The sequence below is a fragment of the Pleurodeles waltl genome, chromosome 3_1 (assembly GCF_031143425.1).
Source record: "Pleurodeles waltl isolate 20211129_DDA chromosome 3_1, aPleWal1.hap1.20221129, whole genome shotgun sequence".
In the NCBI taxonomy this organism is placed as follows: domain Eukaryota; kingdom Metazoa; phylum Chordata; class Amphibia; order Caudata; family Salamandridae; genus Pleurodeles; species Pleurodeles waltl.
Genome location: NC_090440.1, coordinates 1,114,599,854 through 1,114,617,647, shown reverse-complemented (window position 1 = coordinate 1,114,617,647; position 17,794 = coordinate 1,114,599,854). Strand labels below are relative to the sequence as shown.

Sequence of the window (17,794 nt, the reverse complement as noted above, 5' to 3'; positions counted from 1 at the left end):
GTACACTAATATAAGGCACTGATTTTACCATAGTATGCACTGGCATATTCTCAAATGAACTGGTAAACTTTAGGAATTGTAAAATCTGGAATTTAGCCTGTGCCATAACTAGAAAAGACATGACCACTGAAAATAAATTGAGAACATTTTCTACTAACTTGCTGTGCAACACGGTACAAAATATAGGTGGTCATTACAACCCTGGCGGTCGGTGTTAAAGCGGCGGTAAGGCCGCCAACAGGCCGTCGAAAAAAAATAATGGAATTATGACTGTGGCGGAAACCGCCAACAAAGACAGCCACTTTAATACTCCGACCGCCACGGCGGTACAAACAAACAGCTTGGCGGTCACCGCCAACAGACAGGCGGAGGACAATGTTCCGCCCACAGTATCACAACCTACCAATCTGCCACCTTTTCCGGGGCGGATTCACGCGAACAAAAACACGGCGGAAACAGGACTTTGAAGGGAAAACGCTCACCTCTACACACCCCACGAGGAATCCGGATGCCAAGCAACCCGAACTCCACATCCTGCCAGCCCTTATCTTCTTGCTCCTCTACCAGGAGCACGAATGCCGGTGGTGAAGACCATGGTGAGTACTGCACCTACAACACAGAGGAAGGGGGAGGGAAAAAACAGGGACACACACACATGCAACACCCCCACCCCCACCCTCACCCACGACAACACATACACTAATACAGCATGATACACAACAGTTACACCCCCAACCCCCCCGGGAAGAATGCAATGACAAAAGGAAATGAGTGTAAACATTGTAATATAATAAAATCCAGTACACAAAAGTATATATATACACTATAAACAAAATATACACCAAGATTAGTAGTCCAGGTAGTGCTCCATTGAAGTCCGTGAAACACTGGGCCCACACGGTATGGGCGAGGCCCACACTCAATCCCCGAAATGACGGAGAGAACACTGCAGGGGCATCAGATAGCAATAAAACAGGCACCTCCGGGGGAAGGGAAAGGGGGGCACCTCAGCTGGTTGAGTGCACGACGCCAAATCCACGAGGGGGCCACATGCCCACTGTCCAATCCTGGGGAGTGCAAAGCCACAGTCTCTCAAGTCTCTACAGTGGGTGGGCTGCCCACTGTTCAATCCTGGGGAGTGCAAAGCCACAGTCTCTCAATTCTCTACAGTGGGTGGGTTGCCCACTGCCATATCCTGGGGAGTGCAAAGCCACAGTGTCTCAAGTCTCTACAGTGGGTGGTTTGTCCACTGTTCTATCCTGGGGAGTGCAAAGCCACAGTCTCTCAAGTCTCTACAGTGGGTGGGTTGCCCACTGCCATATCCTGGGGAGTGCAAAGCTGCAGTCTCTCAAGTCTCTACAGTGGCTGGTTTACCCACTGTTCAACCCTAGGGAGTGCAAAGCCACAGTCTCTCAAGTCTCTACAGTGGGTGGGTTGCCCACTGCCATATCCTGGGGAGTGCAAAGCCACAGTCTCTCAAGTCTCTACAGTGTGTGGGTTGCACACTGTTCAATCCTGGGGAGTGCAAAGCCACAGTATCTCAAGTCTCTACAGTGGGTGGTTTGCCCACTGTTCAATCCTGGGGAGTGCAACGCCACAGTCTCTCAAGTCTCTACAGTGGGTGGGTTGCCCACTGCCATATCCTGGGGAGTGCAAAGCCACAGTCTCTCAAGTCTCTACAGTGGGTGGTTTGTCCACTGTTCAATCCTGGGGAGTGCAAAGCCACAGTCTCTCAAGTCTCTACAGTCGGTGGGACTCAGTAGCGTCAGTGCCCTTGGAGCTCATGGGCCAGCGGTGCTTGTGGTGGCGGTGCCCTGTTCAGCGGTGCTTGTGGCGGAGGGGTCCTTTGCAGTGACTCAGCTGCTGGCGGTCCTTCATGGCCCAGCGGGGCTCGTGCTGGTGGTCCTTCTTGGCCCAGCGGGGCTGGTGCTGGTGGTCCTGTCCTGGGCAGCAGGGCTGGTTCTGGCGGTCCTGTCCTGGGCAGCTGGGCTGGTGCTGGCGGTCCTTGTCCTGGGCAGCTGGGCTGGTGCTGGCGGTCCTGTCCTGGGCAGCTGGGCTGGTGCTAGTGGTGGCCTCCTGGGCAGCTGGGCTGGTGTTAACGGTGGCCTCCTGGGCAGCAGGGCTGGTGCTGGCGGTGGCCACCTGGGCAGCAGGGCTGGTGCTGGCGATGGCCTCCTGGGCAGCAGGGCTTGTGCTGGCGGTGGCCTCCTGGGCAGAAGGGCTGGTGCTGGCGATGGCCTCCCGGGCAGCAGGGCTGGTGCTGGCGGTGGCCTCCTGGGCAGCTGGGCTGGTGCTGGCGGTGGCCACCTGGGCGTCTGGGTGGGTGGCGGTGGCCTCCTGGCCAGCGGGGATGATGGCGGTGGCCTCCTGGGCAGCAGGGATGATGGCGGTCTTCTCCGCCGTGCTGCTCTTCCCAGACTTGCTCACTTTCTTGTGGCCCTTCCCCACCTTGGAAGGTGTTGCAGCTGACTCCACACTCCAACCTGTACCCCTGGGAGTGGCTTTGGTGGCTGGAGTCTTCCCCTTCTCCCGCCGGGCTCTGGCCAACTTCTGATGCTTGACAGGTGGGGGACTGTCCGTGCTGTGGGTCCGTGCCACATTGGCTGCCCTGCTGCCCGGTGCACTCCAGATTCCGGTGACTACAGTTACCACTGGTCCCGGAGATGTTGTGGCTGAGGTGCTAGGTTGGGACCTGGAGAGTCGGGCCCTAGGAGACGGACGGGGTGGGGGAGGTGAGGGAAAGAGGTCAAGGTTGGACAGGAAAAGTTTCTTGGTAACACTGGGACGGGTAGCTGGAGGGGGTTTGGGAGTGGAGGTGGAGGTTGTGGTTGTAGGAGGTGTTTGTTTGGTGACTTTGGGTGAAGGTGCATGGGCTGGAGGCTGTCGTTAGGTGGATGGCTGTTGGGTGGGTGTGTGCCTGCGTTTGTGTATCTTGGGACGTGGCGTCACAGACACACTGGGAGAGGACACAGGGGACGTGTGAATGGCAGTGGGGGTGGTGACTGCACGTGAGCGGGGTGTGGAGGTGTGTGTGCTGATGATGGAAGTAGTGGCTGTAGATGTAGTGCATACAGGTGTGAGTGTAAACGAGACTGGGAGGGAGGAGGGAGACGAGGAGGAGGGGGACACAGTGGAGGCAGTGGATGTTGGTGTGTCTGCATGTGTGTGATGCTTGAGTGAGTGCCTGTGGGATGTGTGGTGCTTATGTTTGGCTGAGCTTCCCTTGTGTGTTGAGGTGTGTGCATGCTGGTCTGAATGTGTGCTTGGGATAGGCTGAGGTAGAGGGGATTGGGTCTGGGTGGAGGAAGTTGGAGGGGGGAGGCTAGAGACAGGGACAATGGCTGCCATCAGTGCTGAGGCCAGAGTCTGAAAAGCTCGCTGAAGGGCCGCCTGACCAGAATGAATGCCCTCCAGGAATGTATTTGTTTATTGCAACTGCCTTTCTACACCCTGGATGGCATTCAAAATGGTAGACTTCCCAACAGTGAGGGACCTGAGGAGGTCAATGGCCTCCTCACTGAGAGCAGCAGGGGTGACTGGGGCAGGGGCTGAGGTGCCTGGGGCGAAGGTGATGCCCACCCTCCTGGGTGAGTGGGCACGGGGCAAAGGCTGAGGGGCTGCTGGGAAGGGCTGTGCTGGTAGGGGGGGTGGTGGCTGTACCTGTAGATGCGGGGGCACAGATGTTGCCGCCACCACAAGGGAGCTCCCATCAGAGGACGAGCTTGTGTCACTGGTGTCAGCTCTTGTCCCTGCCATTGAGCTCCCCTCGCCCTCCGTCCCACTGGTGAACTCCGAGTCTGTTGTCTCGCCCTCCAGGGCCATGTGGGGTGCAGCTCCCTCCTGCTCCGGTGCCACTGCTCCTCCGCCTGATGATGCTAATGCACACAAGAACAGGGAGACCACAAAAAGGGGGGGGGCGACAGAAGAAAGACATGTTGAGTGCATGCATTATCGCTACCGTTGGTGGACACGACAGACACAGAAGTCCCCTGCACTACGCCACGCACTTGGGCTCCACTGTACAATCCCTGGGACATGGCCTACAAGGCTATGGCCGACATCTGCACACATGGATGACACAGGAGCCTGACTAGGTGTAGTTGGCGCAGTACACAGGTGGGGTGGGGTGCCACAGGGTCTGCCAGAACAAGGGGACCTAACTAGCTCACTCGCCCTGGCCTAGGGAAAGCCACAGCCCACCTCCCCCACCCAGACACCTCCACTGCACGCAAAATCAGCAGAATGAGTGTGTACGCACCCACTTGTGGCTGCTGTGATGCCCTCAAGCGCCCATCCAACTCCGGGTACGCCACCGCCAGGATCCTGAACATCAGGGGGTCATGGTGCGACAGGCACCCCTGCCACGTTGGGAGGCCATCCCCAGCTGGGCCTCCACCGTCTTCTTGCTCCAGCGGCAAATGTCCTCCCATCTCTTACGGCAGTGGGTGCTCCGTCTGTGGTAGACCACCAGGGTCCAGATGTCCTTGGCGATGGCACGTCAAATATCCTTTTTCTGGTGGGGGCTCACCTACATGAATTGTACAGGGGGAAAAGAAAAGTTATTACCAACTGCACCATCACAGTCATTGGCCCCCATCCCTATCCTTGCCATGTGGCACATGCACTCACCGTCGTTTCATGCATGCCTCATTCTCCCCCCCCATCTTTCATCCACCCCACTCCACACAGGCATAGCCCATACAGCTTGCTCCCAGTGTACTTACCTGTTTGTCTGGAGGACCGTAGAGTAGCGTGTACTGGGGGAGGACCCCATCCACGAGTTTCTCCAACTCCTCTGATGTGAAGGCAGAGGCCCCTTCCCCAGACGCACAAGCCATTGTCTCTTCCAGACCGAGGTCACAGCAGCACTTGCAGTGAAGGTCCTCCCCTGTCGAAGATCAGGTATCGAGTGATTGAACAGATAGAAAATGGCGGTCAAGTCCGCAGTGGTGCGTGCCGTCATAGCCGGCGTACATCGTCATTGGTTCCTGGGACTCATAGGGTCCAATGTTAACCAATGCAGAATTGCACCGCGGTCTTCGACCGCCTACCGTGACGGTGTACGACGCCAGCGCAGTTACCTCACATCCCATTGTCCCACTTTACACGTCAGGCAGCCGCCATTTCAGGGGCCCACATGGCTTCATTTTTAACTGCGTCACACATACCTAGGCCTGCCTCAACACTCAGACAGGCCAAATTTCAGATTATGATTCGTGTTCTGTGTAACCTGTGGGTACGTACCTCTGAGTTGGTTGACTCTGTGCTCGCTGTTGTCCTTCATAGGCACCGTCTACCGGGACATGTGAGGAGATGGCGGCATCCTCCAGTGTACAGACCGCTGGTGGACCTGTCGACAATGGAGGAAAGACATGTGATCATCACCTACAGGCTTGATCGTGCCACAATCCTGGAACTGTGTGCCCAGTTGTATCCAGACCTGATGTCAGCTATCCGCCATCCCACAGGAATCCCCCCTCAAGTGCAGGTGCTGTCAGTACTCCATTTGCTTGCAAGTGGGTCATTTCAAACAACGGTGGCCATTTCATCAGGGATGTCCCAGCCTATGTTTTCCAACGTGTTGTCCAGAGTGTTGTCTGCCCTGCTGAAACACATGCGGAGCTACATCGTTTTCCCTCTGGTGGAGGATTTGCCTACAGTGAAAGGTTATTTCTATACCCTGGGACATATCCTCAACATCATAGGTGTCATTGATGGGACACATGTGGCTTTGGTACCCCCGGCATGAGTGAACAGGTGTACAGAAACCGGAAGAGTCATCATTCCATGAATGTGCAGATCGTGTGTTTGGCAGACCAGTACATCTCCCATGTGAATGCCAAATTCTCTGGCTCAGTGCATGACACTTTCATCCTGCGGAATAGCAGCATCTCTTATGTAATGGGTCAACTCCAGAGGCACCATGTGTGGCTATTAGGTGAGCATCTGGAAGCAGTCAGTGGGAATGGTTCTCTGGGTCTGGGAATATCCCTACAGGTTAGTGTGTGTCTAACAGTTGTCCCTCGCCATTTGCAGGTGACTCTGGTTACCCCAACCTGTCATAGCTACTGACCCCAGTGAGGAACCCCAGGACAAGGGCAGAGGAACGCTACAATGAGGCCCATGGGCGAACTCGGCGGATAATAGAGTGGACAGGTTCAGGTGCCTCCATATGACAGGTGGATCCCTATTCTACTCACCAAAGAAGGTGTGCCAGATCATCGTGGCCTGCTGTATGCTTCACAACTTAGCTTTGCAACGACAGGTGCCTTTTCTGCAGGAGGATGGTCCAGATGGCGGTGTTGTTGCAGCTGTGGACCCTGTGGACAGTCAAGACGAGGAAGCAGAAATGAGGACATCGATAACAGGAACTCGGTGATCCTGCAATATTTCCAGTGAGACACAGGTAAGAATACAAACCTACCTACTACATGTACTTTAACACTACTACTTCTCTACTGTCTGTCGTTTTCACCCAGTGTATGGTCACTGGGTTGTCACTTTCCCTTACGATTTCACAGATGTGGGTCCCACTGTGTGACATCTGCTTTGTTTCCTCATGGACTACAGCTGTGTGACATAGGTATGTTGACATTACATTTGAAGGAGCATTTTGACACTGTAATTGCTAATACACTATTTCGAAATCACAGAGTGACTCCAGATTGTTTTGAGCTTCAAGGGTGTTTATTTAAGTGCTCAATATTGGAGGGGGTTGTAAAATGGTGAGGGGTGATGGTGGAGGAATGTCCATGGCAGAGTCCAGTCTATTAGTCTCACAGGTGCATTGCCCAAATGGGCATAGGAAGTGGAGCTGGGGCAGTTTGAGGATGGACAGGGTGACAAAGTGGGACAGAAAGAAGACATTCAGGGTGGTCTCACTTCTTGGCGGGGGTCTTGGCATTGTTCTCTGTCTTTGTCCTGGATCTCAGGGACCGTTTGCGGGGTGGATCTCCCTCTGCAGGGGGTGGGGTGCTGGTGAGGTGGTCCTGTGGCGGTGCCTCCCGTCCACTAGCGCCGGCGGAGGTGGTGGGCAGTTCATCATCCAGGCTAGTGTCAGGGGCGCCTTGTTGTGCCACAGTGTCCCTCCTGGTGTTGAGTACTTCCTTCAGCACCCCTACGATGGTGTCCAGGGTGGAATTGATGGATCTGAGTTCCTCCCTGAAGCCCAAATACTGTTCCTCCTGCAGGCGCTGGGTCTCCTGAAACTTGTCCAGTACCATTGCCATCACCTCCTGGGAGTGGTGGTAGGCTCCCATGATGTTGGAGAGGGCCTCGTGGAGAGTGGGTTCCCTTGGCCTGTCCTCCCCTGTCGCACAGCAGCCCACCCAGTTCCCCTGTGTTCCTGGGCCTCCGTCCTCTGGACCCTGTGCCCACTTCCACTGCCCCCAGGTCCCTGTTGTTGTTGGGGTGGTGGGTTAGCCTGGGTTCCCTGTAGTGGTGGACACACTGCTGATTGACGTGTCCTGGGGACAGAGGTATGGGCCCGCTGGGTGGGTGCTGTGCTGGTGTTTCCAGAGGGGGGGAGGCTCTGTGGTGGCCTGTGACTCTGTCAGGGGAGCCGACTGTCCAGAGGTCCCCGATGAGCCGGGCTGGTCATCTAGAGCTAGTTGGACAGAGCTGCTGTCATCAGTGTGGGCCTCTTCTGTTGGTGGTGTAGACATGTGTGGACCCCCCTGTCCGGTGACGTTGGGTAGGGGTCCTGCAGGGGTATAAAAGGATGTTTATTACATCTGTGTGTGCTATGGTGTGCAATAGGTGGGTGACCTTGTACCCTAGTGCTTGCATTCCTGTGTGGGACCTTGTGTGATGGTGGTTTAGGTGGGTGTATGGGTATGTGCAGTGGCCATGCTTTGGTGATGGGTGTCCATGCTTTGTTGTTGCATGCAGGGCTTAGTGTTGGGATTTGTTGTTTGTGATGTTGGGACATTTGTGAGGAGTTGGTGTGATGGGCGTGAGGGTGAGGGCGGGGGTATGTGATAGCATGCAAGTAGGGTGGGGGATGTAATAGTTAAGATTTGACTTACCAGAGTCCATTCCTCCATCTACTCCTGCGAGGCCCTCAGGATGCAGAATCGCCAAGACTTGCTCCACCCATGTTGTTAGTTGTGGGGGAGGAGGTGGGGGCCCGCTGCCAGTCCTCTGAACCGCAAGGTGGTGTCTTGAGACCACGGAAGGCACCTTCCCCCGTAGGTCGTTCCACCTCTTCCTGATGTCATCCCTATTTCTTGGGTGCTGTCCCACTGCGTTGACCCAGTCAACTATTCTTGGCCATAGCTCCATCTTCCTAGCTATGGAGGTGTGCTGCACCTGTGATCCGAATAGCTGTGGCTCTACCCGGACGATTTCCTGCACCATGACCCTTAGCTCCTCCTCAGAGAACCTGGGGTGTCTTTGCCGTGCCATGGGGTGGTGTGGGTGATGTGTGGGGTGGGGTGTGTAGTGATAAGTGGGGTGATATTTATTGGTGTGTTTTGTGAGGTGCATGGAAGTTCTGTGGGTGATGGTATTGTGTGCCTGTAGATGCTTGGTAGTTGTTTGTGGTGTCTCTCTCTGGCCTTCTCTCAGTAATTTTGGTCGTAGGGGATTGTGGGTGATGTGGGTGTGTGTTTTATATTGCAATGGGTGTGTGTGAGTGGTGTGTGTATCAGGTGTGTGTATTTTTAATTGTCCAATGTGGTAGTGTTTTGTATATGTGTGTGTATTTTGAGCGCGGCGGTGTGTACCGCCAATGGAATACCGCGGTTTAAAGACCGCCACCTGGTTTCGTGTGTCGTGATAGTGTGGGTGTATTTCTGTTGGCGTGACGGTGGAGGATTTGTTTTTGCCAGTTTATCACTGACCTTTGGTGTGGCGGACTTGTGTGGGTGTCTGAATTTTGGCGGATTCCGAGCTGTGGGTCATAATAGCTGTGGCGGATTTCCACGGCCGCAGTGGTGTGTTGGCGGTCTTCTGCACGCCGGTAAGCAGCTTTTACTGCCAATGTTGTAATGACCGCCATAGACTCTGATTTGTGGACATTCCAGAGGGTTCAGTTGTGAAATTCAGTGAACACCCACACATCTTGAAGGTTGTGGGTGTAGGAGGCTGGCCTGGTTTGCAGTGGGTACCTAAAATACTTACACCCTATACCAGGCCCAGTTATCCCTTATTAGTGAAATGTAGGCAGTGTTCTAGCAGCTTTGGCTGTCTAGAGGTAGCTGTAGCAGAGCAGCTTAGGCTGAACTTGGAGACATGCAAAGCTCCTGCAATACTACTATAGTTACACAGTACTTATACACAATAAAAGACAATACTCAGTGTTACCAAAAATAAAGGTACTTTAGTTTAGTGACACAAGGCCAAAAGTATCTCAGAGGCAATACTCCTTCTGGAGGCAAGTATTATACACAATATATACACTAGTAACCAAAATCATGTAAGTAAACAGGCATGGAATAGTGCAAACAGTAGAAAATGCAATAGAATGCAATAGGCCTAGGGGCAACACAAACCATATACTAAAAAAGTGGAATGCAAATCACAATTCCCCCCTAGGCAAGTGTAGTGTGTAGAGGGGTGCTGGGAGTGTAAGAGAACACCAACGGTAAGTAAAATACCCCACCCCAGAGCTCAGGAAAGTAGGAATAATGTACGGCAGGTTTCCTCAGGACACACTACAAGTTGTGATAAGAGTTATTGCAAGAACCAAGCAAGACTTCAAGCAACAAAATGTGGATTCCTGGACCTGAAGACCTGTGAAGAGAGGAAACCAAGTCCAGAAGTTGCAGAAGATTCCAGGAAGGACAGGAGCCCCTGCCAACCAAGAAGATGGTGCAAAAGAGGATTCTCCAGTTAGAAGAAGTCTGCAAAAGAACACCAAAGAAGATGGCTGCAGGTTTCTGCATGGTGCTGGAGATGCCCACGTCGAGAGGTTGGATGCAGGCTGTTTGTGTCGTTGGATTCGTCCAACAAGCCTTGGGTCAAGCAAGGTCGCGGTTTGCGTCAAAATGTTGTTGTCTGGACCCAGGAGGGGCTTGGGGGCCTCAACTCGGACTGAGGAGGCAGAGGGGACTCCCAACACTGGAGAGAGCCTACAAATGGCTAGGCAGCACCCACGTGAGTTCCAGGACACGGAGACAAAGAGGATGCGAAATGTGGTTGGTGCAGCACAACAAAAGAAGGTCCCATGCCACCGGAGAACAACTCAGCGAGTTGTGCGTCGCAGGATGGAGTGGTGAGGACCTGAGCTTCTGTGCACAAAGGATTCTTGGAAGAAGTGCACAGAAGCCCAAGGAGCTGGAGATGACGCGGTGCATGGGGGTACTGTACCAAACTTGGACAGCTGGACCTTAGGACAGTCTGGGTCGTGTTGGTCCACCACCTGTGTTCCAGGGAGCACGCTCGTTGTCAGGAGAGGGGTCCCAGAGAACCGGTCGTCATCTTGGAAGGTGCCTGCAGGAGCAGGGAAGTGACTCTGTCACTCCACGGGAGATTCCTTTGGTTCTTCTGGTGCAGGGTGAAGTCAGGGAGTCCTCAGAGCATGCACACCTAGGAAACTGTTGCAAATGCTGGCTGTATCTGAAGTTGCAGGTCATAGGATTTGTCCTGGATACTTTATTGCAGTTACAGTGGTTCCTAGAGCAGTCTGCGGTTGATCCGACGGTCAGAATCTGAAGCAGAGGCTGAGAGGATTCATGGAGGAGTCTTGCAAGCTGAATCTGAAGAGCAAGCCAGAGGAGAGATCCTAAATAGTCGAGGGGGGATAGGCTAACTACCCAGGTATGCACCTATCAGGAGAGGTCTCTGACGTCACCTGCTGGCACTGGCCACTCAGAGATCTCCAGAGTGTCCCCACACCTTGAAAAACTAGATTGATAATGCCAGGGACACACTGAAGGAGCTCTGGGCACCACCCCTGTGGTGGTGATGGACAGGGGAGTGGTCACTCCCCTTTCCTTTGTCCAGTTTCACACCAGAGCAGGGACTGGGGGTCCCTGAACTGGTGTAGACTGGTTTATGCAAGGAGGGCACCATATGTGCTCTTCAAAGCAATTCCAGAGGCTCTGGGAAGCAACCCCTCCCAAGCCTGCAACACCTATTTCCAAAGGAAATGCATTGTTTTGCCTTCCTGGGACTGAGCTGCTCAGACCCCAGGAGGGCAGAACCCTGTCTGTGAGGTGGCAGTAGCTGTAGCTGCAGTGCAAGCATCAGAGAGCTGGTTTGGCAGTACTAGGGGTCCATGGTGGAGCCCACAGGATGCATGGGATTGGCCCCCAATACCAGATTTGGAATGGGGGGACAATTCCATGATCTTAGACACCTCACATGGCCATATTCGGAGCTACCATTGTGAAGCTACATATAGGTATTGACGTATACGTAGTGCACATGTGTAATGGTATCCCTGCACTCAGTCCGGGGAATTGGCCCTGGACAGCGTGGGGTCACCTTTGCTAGTGCAAGGGTACCCTCACACTTAGTAACTTTGCAGGTAGCCTTCAGTAAATGAAGGTTAGACATATAAGTGACTTATAAGTTACTTAAGTGCATTGAAAATGGCTGTGATATAGTGTGTGTACTATTTCACTCAGGCTGCAATGGCAGTCCTGAAGGAAGCTTTGTCTGAGCTCCTTATGGGTGGCAAAAGAAATCCTGCAGCCCATAAGGATCTCCTGGAACCCCAATGCCCTGGGTACCTGGGTACCATATACTAGGGACTTTTAAGGGGGGTCCAGTGTGCCAATTGGAATTGGAATGTGAAGTCACTAAACTATAGTGACTAATTTGGAAGCAGAGAGAGCATAAGCACTATAGCTCTGGTTAGCAGACCTTAAGTGACACAGTTAAGCACTATTGACAACACACACATTAGGCCACAAACTATGAGCACTTGGGTCCAGGTTAGCAGAATCCCAGTGAGACAGGCAAAACATACTGACAAATAGCGTTTTGACTATGAGCACTGGGGTCCTGGCTAGCAGGATCCCAGTGAGACAGTAAAAACACACTGACACACACTCACAAACAGGCCAAAAGTGGGGGTAACCATGATAGAAAGATGCTACTTTCTCACAGTGGGGATTCACAAACTCTTTACAGGTGATTTATTACACTGAACACCTTCACAAACTTACTTTGATCAAGTGCAGGATAAGCAGCGTTTTCAAAGCGTGAATGGTTAGGAACGCCATTAAAACTGACAGGTCTATAGAAAAAGTAGGTTCTTCATGTCAAATATATTCTCACAATGTGAAACAAAATATTAAAGGGCAAATGCATGTTAGCGTTGCGTTTCAATCACTCCCCATAAAAGTAAACGATCACAATCAATGGACTGCTTTAACTGCTGGTGTTACATGTTGCTTCCTAGTGGTATTTGTATTCTGGGAATATGCACTAAATCACATGTTTTTGTATGCCCATTACCTCTAGCAATATTTACACCAGGTCATTATTTCATAAAATCAGTTTTACAAAATATCTGCAACAGCATCAGGTTTACAACTTATGGGGATGCTAATCGCTTCAGGGGAGTGGTTATTTACTACCTGTGGTTGCCTTCATAACAAACATTTTGGGCCATATTTATACTCCGTTTGCGCCGAAATTGCGTCGTTTTTTTTGACGCAATTTCGACGCAAAACTAACGCCAACTAACGCCATATTTATACTATGGCGTTAGAGGCGAATAGCGCCAAAGTTCCCGGAATGTGCGTCATTTTTTAGCGTGAACCCCTTCCTTGCGTTAATGATATGCAAGGGAGGCGTTCCCGTCTAAAAAATGACTCCCAGGACTTTACGTGGTATTTATACTCCCGGGCAAAAGAGACGCCCGGGAGTTGGCGTGGCTAAAAACGGCGCATTTGCGCCACTTTTTAACGCCTGCTCAGGGCAGGCGTTAAGGGGCCTGTGGGCTCAAAATGAGCCCACAGGTGCCCTCCCATGCCCCCAGGGACCCCCCCTGCCACCCTTGCCCACCCCAGGAGGACCCCCAAGGATGGAGGGACCCACCCCAGGGACATTCAGGTAAGTTCAGGTAAGTTTTATTTTTTATTTTTTATATTTTATTTTGGTGGCATAGGGGGGCCTTATTTGTGCCCCCCTACATGCCACTATGCCCAATGACCATGCCCAGGGGACAGAAGTCCCCTGGGCATGGCCATTGGGCAAGGGGGCATGACTCCTATCTTTACAATGATAGGAGTCATGTTGATGGGGGAAGGGCGTCGTTAAAAAATGGCGCAAGTCGGGTTAAGACGATTTTTTCGACGTAACCTGACTTGCCCCATTTTAAGACGCCCATGCGCCATTTTCCCCCTACGCCGGCGCTGTCTGGTCTACGTGGTTTCTTCCCACGCAAACCAGGCAGCGCCGGTCTGATTGCGCCGTCTAACGCCATTCCATAAATACGGCGCCCGCATGGCGCTTCAGAATGGCGTTAGACGGCGCAAAACTTTTTGACGCTAAACTGCGTTAGCGCAGTTTAGCGTCAAAAAGTATAAATATGGGCCTTTACCTCTTCTTCTTTGAAAATAATCCAGATGCAGATGATGTGCATCCCCTACCATATTTCCCCGTTTTTTCATTTGGCATTTTTAATAGGATTTCAAACAAGGGAGTGAATATTATGAATTATGCAGCGACTTTTAGCGTCACCTCCTAAATATCTTCTAATTCCTTTAGTGCGCTTACTATAACTGTATTATAATTTCATCTCCACTGAAAAGGTTTATAATTTTCCTTTTTTTCAAATATTTTCTACACTCCATGGCTAAGAGTAGGGAGTCAACTGTGTGTTGTCAACATGATGTCAAAGTACACCTGATGTTTTTTCCACTTCTCCTGGTGTTTGGGTGCCTCAAAACCCTTGCTTACATGTAGGTAAGATAAGAATATCTCAAATTCTGAAGAAAAAACAGCTCAAATATTAACTAGGGTCTATGCAAAAAAAATGAGTATGAAGAGATCATGGTTCAGTGGTTTAAAACTAGCTGATATCTGGAGGGCTTGAATATGATAGTCTACGTGACCTCAATTTTATGAAAGTTTGAGGTTTTATTTTACAATCATATGATAGGCTAAGCAATATTTCTCATATAATACATGGGATTCTACAACGCCTGTATACACAACAGTGTCTAATTTATTTATATTTGGCGACTTCTGGCGCACACAGTCACAGATTATAAAGTAATGATGCAGAACTCAACTGTAATAACATAACAGTTGTGTTCTGGCATCACAGTGCCCAATCCCAGAGCCAGAAGCTGAGGGGAAATGCAGGTCAGATCACAGAACATAACTAAAGTAGCTACTTAAAACAAAAAAAACATTGCCTTTCTTTCTTCTGCTCTATTTTCCTAGCAGTAGCAGGACAAGCAAAAAGGAGATATTTATGGCAACATGTTTATTTTTTCACTCCTTAGTAATTGTAGGAAAGTACCCTCTTGCTTGGCATAGTTACCCCATTTTTCTTCTTGACTGTCTTCACTGGGATCCTGCTAACCAGGGCCCCAGTGATTATGCTCTCTCTCCCAAAACTCTGTATTTCATTCCTCAATTGGCATACTGGTGCCCCCATGTAAGCCTCTATTATGGTACCCAGGTACTCAGGGCATTGGGGTTCCAGGGGATCCCTATGAACTGCAGCAGTTATTCTGCCACCCATAGGGAGCCCATGCAAAGGCTTCTGCAGGTCTGCTATTGCAGACTGCGTGAACCGGGTGTATGCACCCATTTTCAATACACGTCACTGCGCCAGGTCACTAGAAGTCACCGCTATGGTAGGCCCTCACAGCCCAGAGAGCAGGCTGCAGGTACAATTGTGAGGGTACCCCTGCACTGGCAGAGGTGCCCCCACAAACTCCAGATCCATTTTACTTGACTTTGTGAGTGCGGGGACATCATTTTACGTGTGTACACATATAGGGGGTGATTCTGAGTTTGGCTGGCGGCGGGCGCCGCCTGCCAAACGGGAACCGCCAGAAGACCGTACCGCGGTTAAAAGACCGCGGCGCTCATTCTGAGTTGCCCGCTGGGCTGGCGGGCGACCGCCAGAAGGCCGCCCGCCCGCCCAGCGGGAAACCCCCTTCCACGAGGATGCCGGCTCCGAATGGAGCCGGCGGAGTGGAAAGGGTGCGACGGGTGCAGTTGCACCCGTCGCAATTTTCAGTGTCTGCTATGCAGACACTGAAAATCTTTGTGGGGCCCTGTTAGGGGGCCCCTGCAGTGCCCATGCCAGTGGCATGGGCACTGCAGGGGCCCCCAGGGGCCCCACAACACCCATTATCGCCAGCCAGGTTCTGCCGGTCAAAACCGCCAGAACCAGGCTGGCGGTATGGGGGTCGGAATCCCCATGGCAGCGCCGCCATGGAGGATTCTGCAGGCCAGGGGAAAACTGGCGGGAAACCGCCGGTTTCCCTTTTCTGACCGCGGCTTTACCGCCGCGGTCAGAATTGGCCTGGATGCACCTCCAGCCTGTTGGCGGTGCATCCGCGGTCCCCGGTCCTGGCGGTCCATGACCGCCAGGGTCGGAATGACCCCCATAGTCACTGCCTATGTCCAGCTACATAATGTAACTTCGAACCTGGGTATGTTTGGTATCAAACATGTTGGAATCATACCCCAATACTTTTGCAAGTATTGGTTGCATGATTCCAGCCTTCTGAGGTTTTCCAGGCAGCCCAAACTGTTGCCACCTCACAGACAGGTTTCTGCCCTCCTGTTGCTTGAGCAGCTCAAGCCCAGGAAGGCAGAACAAAGGATTCCTTTTGGGAGAGGGGTGTTACACCCTCACCCTTTGAAAATAGGAGTTACTGGACATGGGAGGGGTAGCTTCCGCAAGCCATTGGTATGCTTTGAAGGGCTTATTTGGTGCCCTCCATGCATAAACCAGTCTACACCAGTTCAGGGACCTCCAGTCCCTGCTCTGGCATGAAACTGCACAATGGAAAGGGAAGTGACCACTTCCCTGTCCATAACCACCCCAGGGATGGTGCCCAGAGCTCCTCCAGAGGTTCCCTGGGTTCTGCCATCTTGATTTCAAGGATGGCAGGGAACTCTGAGAGCATCTGAGTGGCCAGGCCAGGCAGGTGACTTTAAATCCCCCTCCTGATAGGTGGTCACCCAGCTAGATGACCAATCCACCTTTAAGGGCTAGTTAGGGTCTCTCTTTTGGGTGGTTCCTCAGATTTGGCTTGCAAGATTCCAGCAGGATTCCTCTGCAACCTCCACCTCGACTTCTGACTGAAGAAACTGCATCTGGACTTAACTACCTGCACAAAGACAAAGACTTCGCCTGCAACATTATTTACGTGGCTCCTTCCAGCTTCTGCAACTTTTCCCCAGTTGTGCATCCTCTGAGGACAGCCCGTCTTCAGTCTGCACATTAAAGGAGAAGGAATCTCCCTTGGAGTGAAGGAGTCACTTCCCTGCATCTGCAGGCACCAACAACAATGACGACCAGCTGCATGGATCCCCTCTCCTGCTGAGCTGCGTGGACCCCGCATCATGGGTGGTAGTCGGAAGTGGTCCCATTGGTCCTCTCTACCAGCTGTGCTACTTTGGTGGAGGTAATCCCTTGCCTTCCCATGGAGGACAGTACCCCCATGCACATCATCTTTTGCAGCTGACAAAGCCTGTTGGCAGTTCGTCAGAGGGGTCTTTAGGCATTGTATATCCCCCACCCCCAGCATTCCTTCCTCTGACACTCAGCTCCCTGAGTGGCTCTCCTGTGACATGGAACTCCTTTTTTATAGTGCTGCATGGGCTCTGTTTGCAACGTCTGTGTCCCCATCCTGTGGGACTCCTGTGAGTGCTGCCTGTGCTTCTGTGGGCTCTTTGCAATGCCGAGGCCCCCCTCTGACTCCTCCTCCTGGGTTAAGTCCTCTTGAGCCTTCCTGGTCCCCAGATGCACCACTTTCTGCCAACGGTGAGTTTTGCCTGTGCCAAGGCTTGGTGGTGGAATCGTGCCATTTAAACCCAACTGCAATCTTCCTTCCGGGGTGGGACATCACCTGCATCCTCCAGGAACTCTACTCCAACTCCAGGGCTGCAGTGCTGACTTTCCTCACCGTCGATCAACTCCTGCATACTCAGCTTGATGGGTAGGAGTCCTGCCCCCACTGGACTCTGCTTTGTCTTATGGACTTGGTACCCTCCTTCCACTTGTCTTCCTCTTCAGAAATCCACTGTTGGTTTCTTGCAGTAGCCTCTAGGTTTTGCAATTCTCTTCTTTTCTTCTTAGTGTGTGTTTTGGGGGGAGTGATAGTGATTTACTCCTGCTTTCCTCCTCGCCGGGGGGGGGGGTGTTGTGGTACTTATCTTTGTGCTTTCCTGGTACCCCCAGTGCCCCTCTACAAACTCCACTTATCTAGGTGGGGGTACAACTCTTGCATTCTATTTTTTATCATATGGTTTGCGCTCCCACTAGGGTAATTATTCTCTATTGTGTTTTGCACTGCTTTGCATTGTTTTCTAACTGTTCGTATGCCTATTTCTGACTACTAGTGCATATATCTTGTGTATTACTTACCTCCTAAGGGAGTATTGTCTCTATAGTATTTTTGGTACCTTGTTACCATAATAAAGTACCTTTTTTTTGTAAAACTGAGTGCATTCTTTTTTATGTGTTTAAGTTCTGTGTGACTACAGTGGTATTGCATGAGGTTTGAATGTCTCCTAGATAAGCCTTGGCTGCTCATCCACAGTTACCGCTAGAGAGCCTGGCTTCTAGACACTACCTACACTACACTAATAGGGGATACCTGGACCTGGTATAAGGCATAAGTACCTTAGGAACTCACCACACACC

The 17,794-nt window shown here is 51.9% G+C and overlaps 1 protein-coding gene across 1 annotated transcript in view; it reads left to right on the top strand.

Moving 5' to 3' along the window:
• The window catches only part of LOC138283554 (transient receptor potential cation channel subfamily V member 5-like), a 479,342-nt gene that overhangs the window by 310,764 nt on the left and 150,784 nt on the right, over positions 1 to 17,794 (top strand). The window lies entirely within an intron of this gene.